This window comes from Myodes glareolus, chromosome 2 (assembly GCF_982192425.1).
Source record: "Myodes glareolus chromosome 2, mMyoGla1.1, whole genome shotgun sequence".
Lineage (NCBI taxonomy): Eukaryota > Metazoa > Chordata > Mammalia > Rodentia > Cricetidae > Myodes > Myodes glareolus.
The window spans coordinates 105,292,069-105,298,775 of NC_142027.1; positions in this window are offsets into that span (position 1 = coordinate 105,292,069).

Consider the following 6,707-nt stretch of genomic DNA (forward strand, 5'->3'; position numbering starts at 1 on the left):
GCTGGGATTAAAGGTGTGCACCACCACTATCTGGCAAAACAAACCTTTTTTTTTCCTTTTTTTTTTTGAACTCAGGACCTTTGGAAGAGCAGGCAGTGCTCTTAACCACTGAGCCCTCTCTCCAGCCCCAATTTTTTTTTTTAAAAAAAAAGAGGATGGGGCTGGAGTTCAGTGGTTAAGAACACCTGACTGTCTTCCAGAGGTTCTAAATTCAATTCCCAGCAACCACAAGGTGGCTCCCAACCATCTATAATTGGATCAGATTCCTTCTTCTGGTGTGAATGAAGACAGAGCACTCAGATACATAAAATACATGAATAACAAAATTTTAATATATATACATATATGTACATACATACATACACACATACAAACATACATACATATGAAGCCTGAGGAATGACCCTGAAGTTGATCTCTGGTCTCTACATTCATATGTACACACACATACACCTGTACATACGAACATGTATACACATATACACACAACAATCAAAGAAAGGTGTAGAGAAATGGCTCAGCAGTTAAGAGCACTTGCTGCTCTTGCAGAGGACCCAGTTTCGGTGCCCAGCACCTCCATGGAGCCTTACAACTGTCTATAACTCCAGTTCCAGAAGATCTGATGCCCTCTTCTGGCCTTTGAGAGCACCAGGCACACATGTGGTGCACAGACAGGCATGCAGGCTAAACACTCAAACAGAAAGGGAGCCTGAGGCCTGGAAGTGGGGGAGTTAAGATAGACACATTGTCAGGTAGGACCAAATGTCTCCCAGCCCTGGCAAGTCCTTCCCCGGACCCCCTGTCACACATTGTCTGTCATCCTGGAGGCTCGCCCACTGCCCGCTCCCCTTCCATCCCTGATTGTTTTCCCCCAGGCATTTGAGATCCAGGGCTGAAAAATCAGGGCACAAGATTCTTTTGAGGTCAGGAGGCCTGGAGGTCCCTCCTCTGCGTGCTGCCAGTGTCAATAACCCTTCCTGTCCCACTGCCCCTCCCCATGATCATGACGAGGATTCATTTCCTCGTGAGCTGCCTGGGCTATTTTCAGACAATTGTTGAAAAGCAGGTCTCAGTCCCTGGCCAGAGTTGATCTCTGGGCTTCCACTTCTCAGGCAGAGTTTGCCCAGTGCTGGAGGGTAGCAGCACGACAGGTCTCAGGTGTCAAGTGCAGAGGCTGCTGGACCATGGCTCCCTGGCCCCGCCTCTGGTCCTAGGGATAGAAACCTAGGATTTTGCATATTCTAGGGAAGTGTGTTACTGCTAAGCCACACCCCAGCCCCTCACTGGGGGAGTCTAGGCAGGTGCTCTTCCACTGAGCCACACCCCAGCCCTTCACTGGGGGATTCTAGGCAGATGCTCTACCATTGATGCATCCACACCTCAGCCCCTCACACTGGGGTTTCTAGGCAGGGGCTCTACCACTGAGCCACACCCCCAGCCCCTCATTGGTGGATTCTAGGCAGGGACTCTACCACTGAGCCACACCCCAGCCCCTCACTAGGGGATTCTAGGCAGGGGCTCTACCACTGAGTCACACCCCCTAACCTCCTCTACTCTTAAAATCATGAAGAATTGGGAACATATTTATCATTTAACAAATACTTTGAAAAAATATGAACCCTGAGGCCATGACAAACACTTTACTAACTGAGCCATCTCTCTATCCCAGCCCTTGGGTTTTTGAGACAAGATCCTGCTCTGTAGCCCAGGCTGGAGCAGAACTCAAAATCTTCCTTCCACAGCCCCTACAGTGCTGAGATATCAGGCATGCAACATTATGCCTCGCTCATGGGCTTCCTGAAGATGCTGCTTGCTGCTGCTGCTGCTGCTGGAACATTGCAGCAGGGAATTTAATTAGACCCCTGTTAGGAACAGTCTTCTGCAGAGGAAATCCTGGACACTTCCCTGGACTGCAGATGGGCACCAAGCTACTCTCTCGGGGCACACAGATATGTTGCTGGTTTGAGTCTCTGAGACCCAGCCAGCAGGAGGCTCCCTAGACAGAGAAGCCAATTCTAAATTTAATGGGCAGAGAGGCTGAGGAAGAACCCGCACATCCAGATCATCCAGGGCACGATTCCGGGCCTCTCCACTATGAAATTTATCCCCGGGCCTCTCAGCAACACTCCTGAGTATCCATTTGACAGGTCAGAAAACTGAGACCAAAGATGAAACTTGAATGTTTTTGGCTGGCTTTGTATCAGTTTGACACAAGATGGAGTCATCAGAGAGGAAGGAGCCTCAGTTGAGGAAATGCCTCCATGAGACCCAGCTGTAAGGCGTTTTCTCAATTAGTGATCAGTGGGGGAGGGCCCAGTCCATTGTGCGTGGCGCCATCCCTGGGCTGCTGGTTCGGGGTTCTGTAAGAATCCAGGCTGGCCAGGGGGTGAGGGGTGGTGCAGGCCTTTAATCCCAGCACTTGGGAGGCAGAGGTAGGCAGATCTCTGCCTTCTAGGCCAGCATGGTCTACAGAGTGAGTTCCAGGACAACTACACACAGAAACCCAGATCTAGATTAAAAGTGTCTCTTCCCACTTTGAACGATTTAATTAAGAAAAAAAAAATCCCTCACTGGTGTACCCAAGCTATTCAGGTTTTAGTTCATTCCAGATGCAGTCAAGTTGGCAACCAAGAACAGCCACTGCCCTGACTCAGTGGCCTGGGGACAGTAACATGACGATTGCTTCGAACTGGTGGTGGTGGCACACTTGTGTCCCACCAGCCGTAGGAAGCTAAGGCAGAAGAATTCTAAGTTTGAGCATACGGTGTGAGATTCTATCTCAAGAGCAAATCTAGAAGGGCTCGAAAAATGGCTCAGTGGTTAGAAGCATGGGCACATATGGGTGTGTGGCTACACGTGCGTGTTGGGGGCAGGTCGAGATCCACGTCAGGTGCCTTCTCCCGTTGCTTTTCTACCTTTTTTTTCTTTTAAATTAGTGTCTTTCAAAACATGTAGTCTTGGCTGTCCTGGAACTTGCTATGTAGACCATACTAACCCCAAACTCACAAAGATCCTCCTGCCTCTTTCTGTGGAGTACTGGGATTAAAGGTGTGTGTCCCCACAACTGGCTCATCTACCCTTTAATTTTTAATTTTTTATTATTTTAAATATATATGTATATATATATATATATACATATATATTTACGTCTGTGTGGGTATGTACACATGAGTGCGGAGGCTGACAGACGCCATGGGGTGTCAGATGTCCCAGGAGCTGGAGTTACAGGAGATAATCAGCCGCCTGATGTGGGTGCTGGGGATTGAACTCTGGTCCTCTGAAAGAGCAGCACATTCATTTAACCCCTAAGCCATCTCTCCAGCTCCACTTTTCTACTTTTTTTTTTTTTTAAAAAAGATTTCTTTATTTATTGCGTACACAGTTTCGGTCTGCATGTATGCCTGCAGGCCAGAAGAGGGCGCCATATCTCGCTATAGATGGTTCTGAGTCACCCTGTGCTTGCTGGGAATTGAACTCCGGAAGAGCAATCAGTGCTCTTAACCTCTGAGCCATCTCTCCAGCCCCACTTTTCTACTTTTTAAAGAATAATTTTTAGTGGTTTTTTTTGCCTGCATTTGTGTCTATGCAACATATCCTGGCTTGGTGTTTGTTTTGTAACTGGAGTTACAGACAGTTGTGAGCAGCCATGTGGGTGCTGCTGAGAGTCAAACTCAGGACCTCCAGAAGCGAAGCCAGTGATCTTAACCATAGAGCCATCTCTCCAGCCCCTCTACCATTACATTTATTTATTGAGTGTGTGTGTATGTTTGTGAATGGCTGCCACACCATGCATGTGACAATCAGAAGACAATTTTATTTTTCCAAGATTTATTTATTTTTTTGTTATGTGCATGAGTGATCGCCTGGATGTATGCATGTGTATCACGTGTGCCTGGTGCTTGCAGAAATCAGAAGAGGGCATCAAATCTCTTGGAGCTGGATTTGCATATGATTGTGAGCTGCCATGTGGGTACTGGGAATTGAACCCAGGTCCTCTGCAAACACAGCCGGTGCTCTTACCACTGAGCCATATCTCTAGCCCCAGAGGAAAGTTCTCTAGAATCACTTCTATCCTCCTACTATATGTGGGTCCTGGGGTTAAACTCAGGCCGTTTCTAGTGGCCAGTACCTTTATTCACTGAGCCATCTCTCTAACCCCTCCATCTTGTCTCATCTCACTCGTTGATCTGGAACTTGCTGTGTAGACCAGGCTGGCTTCAAACACAGAGATCAGCGTACTTCTGCTTCTGTGTCTGCCTCCTGAGTGCTGGGATTAAAGACATGTTCCACCATACCCTGCTCTTGTGCTAGCTTTTACCCTGGTGCCAGGGATCTGAACTCAGGTCCTCGGACTTGCCATGTAGGTATTTTAGTGGCTGAGCCATCTCCTCAGCCACAAGGCTTACATTTAAACAGAGGGCAGGGGTGTGTGTAGCTAAACAGTCCTGATCAAGGCGTGGTCCCTGCCCATCCCTGATCCATCACTCCCTCAGCTCTAGTTTCTTCTGCAAGGTTCCCAGATAAGTTGTCAGAACTGTGTGAAATCTACTTCATGGGAGACAAGATTCCCCTCTGGCTGGCACTAGGTTCCAGGTTTTTCCTTTTCCTAGCATGAGGTTCCTGGCAGAGCTCCAACCTCTTAGGGCCCATTGTTTCAACAGTCTGATAGTCAACAGGAAGGCCACAAATCTCCTTAAGATGTCTTCTTTTATCTGGGCATGGAGGCACACACCTTTAATCCCAGGACTCAGAAGGCAGAGGCAGAGGCAGAGGCAGGCAGATCTCTGTGAGGTTGAGGCCAGTCTGGTCTACAGAGTGAGTTCCAGGACAGGCAGAGTTACACAGAGAAACCCTGTCTCAAAACACCAAAAAAGGAAAATTCTTCATTCCTGATGGATTATGGTCACAGGTCACAGGGAAAGGCTGAATGATGTATGAAAGTTAGTAGTCACTTGAAGGGTTGGGTTTGCACTGGCAGAGATGTACCAACTTACCCAAAGTTTTTGGAGAGACAGTTGGCTGTCCAGCAAGGAAGGGGAGACTGTAGGAGTGGTTAGGAATCACCAGTGGTCCTGGTGGAGGAGGTTAGCTTACCTTTTGATGGAAAGGATGAAGTCCAGGCCCTCAGTGAGATGCTGAGCACATAAGTCTGGACTTCCTGAATTCTATCTTCATCCTCAGGTGTCCCTACTTCTCATGTCCTTGAATGGATGATAGGGCAGGCAGGCCTGACGTCTGCTCCTTACATGCCAGAGCTTCCTAGGCACCCTGGCCCTGATAGGAGGGCTTCTGGCAGGGCCTATCTTGGCATTGCTGTATGGAACCTCACATGGTAAGGAGTTCCAGCAGGGATGGGAAGGAAGGAAGACAGCAGATATTGAAGCTAGTACCATGGAGAGGGGGAGTAACTGTAAGTAACTCAGACAGAGCTGGGCTGGAGACACTAGACCCATGCAGGGAGCCACAGAGCCCTGGGGACACTGTCCACTGCCAAAGCTCAGCAGTATGAGGCCCAGACTGGCTGATGGGGACAGCTGCTTCCTGCCACTGGGGCAGTTAGACCGCAGCAGCTGCTGGTCTTCTCCGGCTTGTTTCCAGCACCCTTACCTAGGTTCTGGGGCCCCTCTGTCAACCTTCCCCAAGGGTGTCCTCAGAAGGTCTCAGAGATTGAACTGGGCCACATTATCACTCGGCTCTAGTAGAGTAAACAGACCTTTCATTTTTTTTTGATTTGTCTGTTTTTGTTTTGAGTCAAGGCCTCTCTACGCAGCCCCAGCTATCCTAGAATTCACTGTGTAGACCAGGCTGACCTTGAACTCACAGAGATCCACCTGCTTCTGCTTCCTGAGTGCTGGGATTAAAGGCGAGTGCCACCGCACTGGCTTATCTCTTTTTAATCTAAATTTTATTTAATTGTTATTGTGTGTATGTGTGTGCATGGTATGTCTGTGTGGGCAAGCATGGCATGGTACACATATGTAGGTCAGAGGATAACTTTGTAGAGCTATCCTTTGTAGTTCTTTCCTTCCATTTTCATGTGTGTTTGGAGATTCACCTCAAGTCACCAGGCTTGCTGCATAAGCAAGCTCCTTCATCCACTGAGCCATCTTGCTGGCCTTTGGTCGTTACTGCAGCTCTGACATGACAATAAGCCCCCAAACTGTGGGCATTGCCTGGCATCAGGAGGCATGTTCCTGCGGCTGAACCGGGCTCTCTGCCCCAGTGCCAGGGTGTTCACATACACTCTTCACTTTGCCCACAGACATTTTTTTGTTAAAAATTTTATTTATTTATTATGTATACAGAATTCTACCTGCATATATGCACGCATATCAGAAGAGAGCATCAGATCTCATTATAGATGGTTGTGAGCCGCCATGTGATTGTTGGTAATTGAACTCAGGACCTCTGGAAGAGTAGTCAATGCTCTTAACCTCTGAGCCATCTCTCCGGCCCCACCCACAAACATTTACTATACATCTCTGGGTACCTGTTGGCACCAAGGAGGCTGGCCAACACGGGGACAACTTACTAAGGGTGCCTGGTCTTGGACTCTCGATCCTAATTCTACTACCTTGGAAAACCTATTCATTCACCACCCATTCACCCATCTGTCTGTCTGTCTGTCCGTCCATCTATCTATATGTGTGTGTATATATACATACATACACATAGGCATGCAACACACACACACATACATATATGTA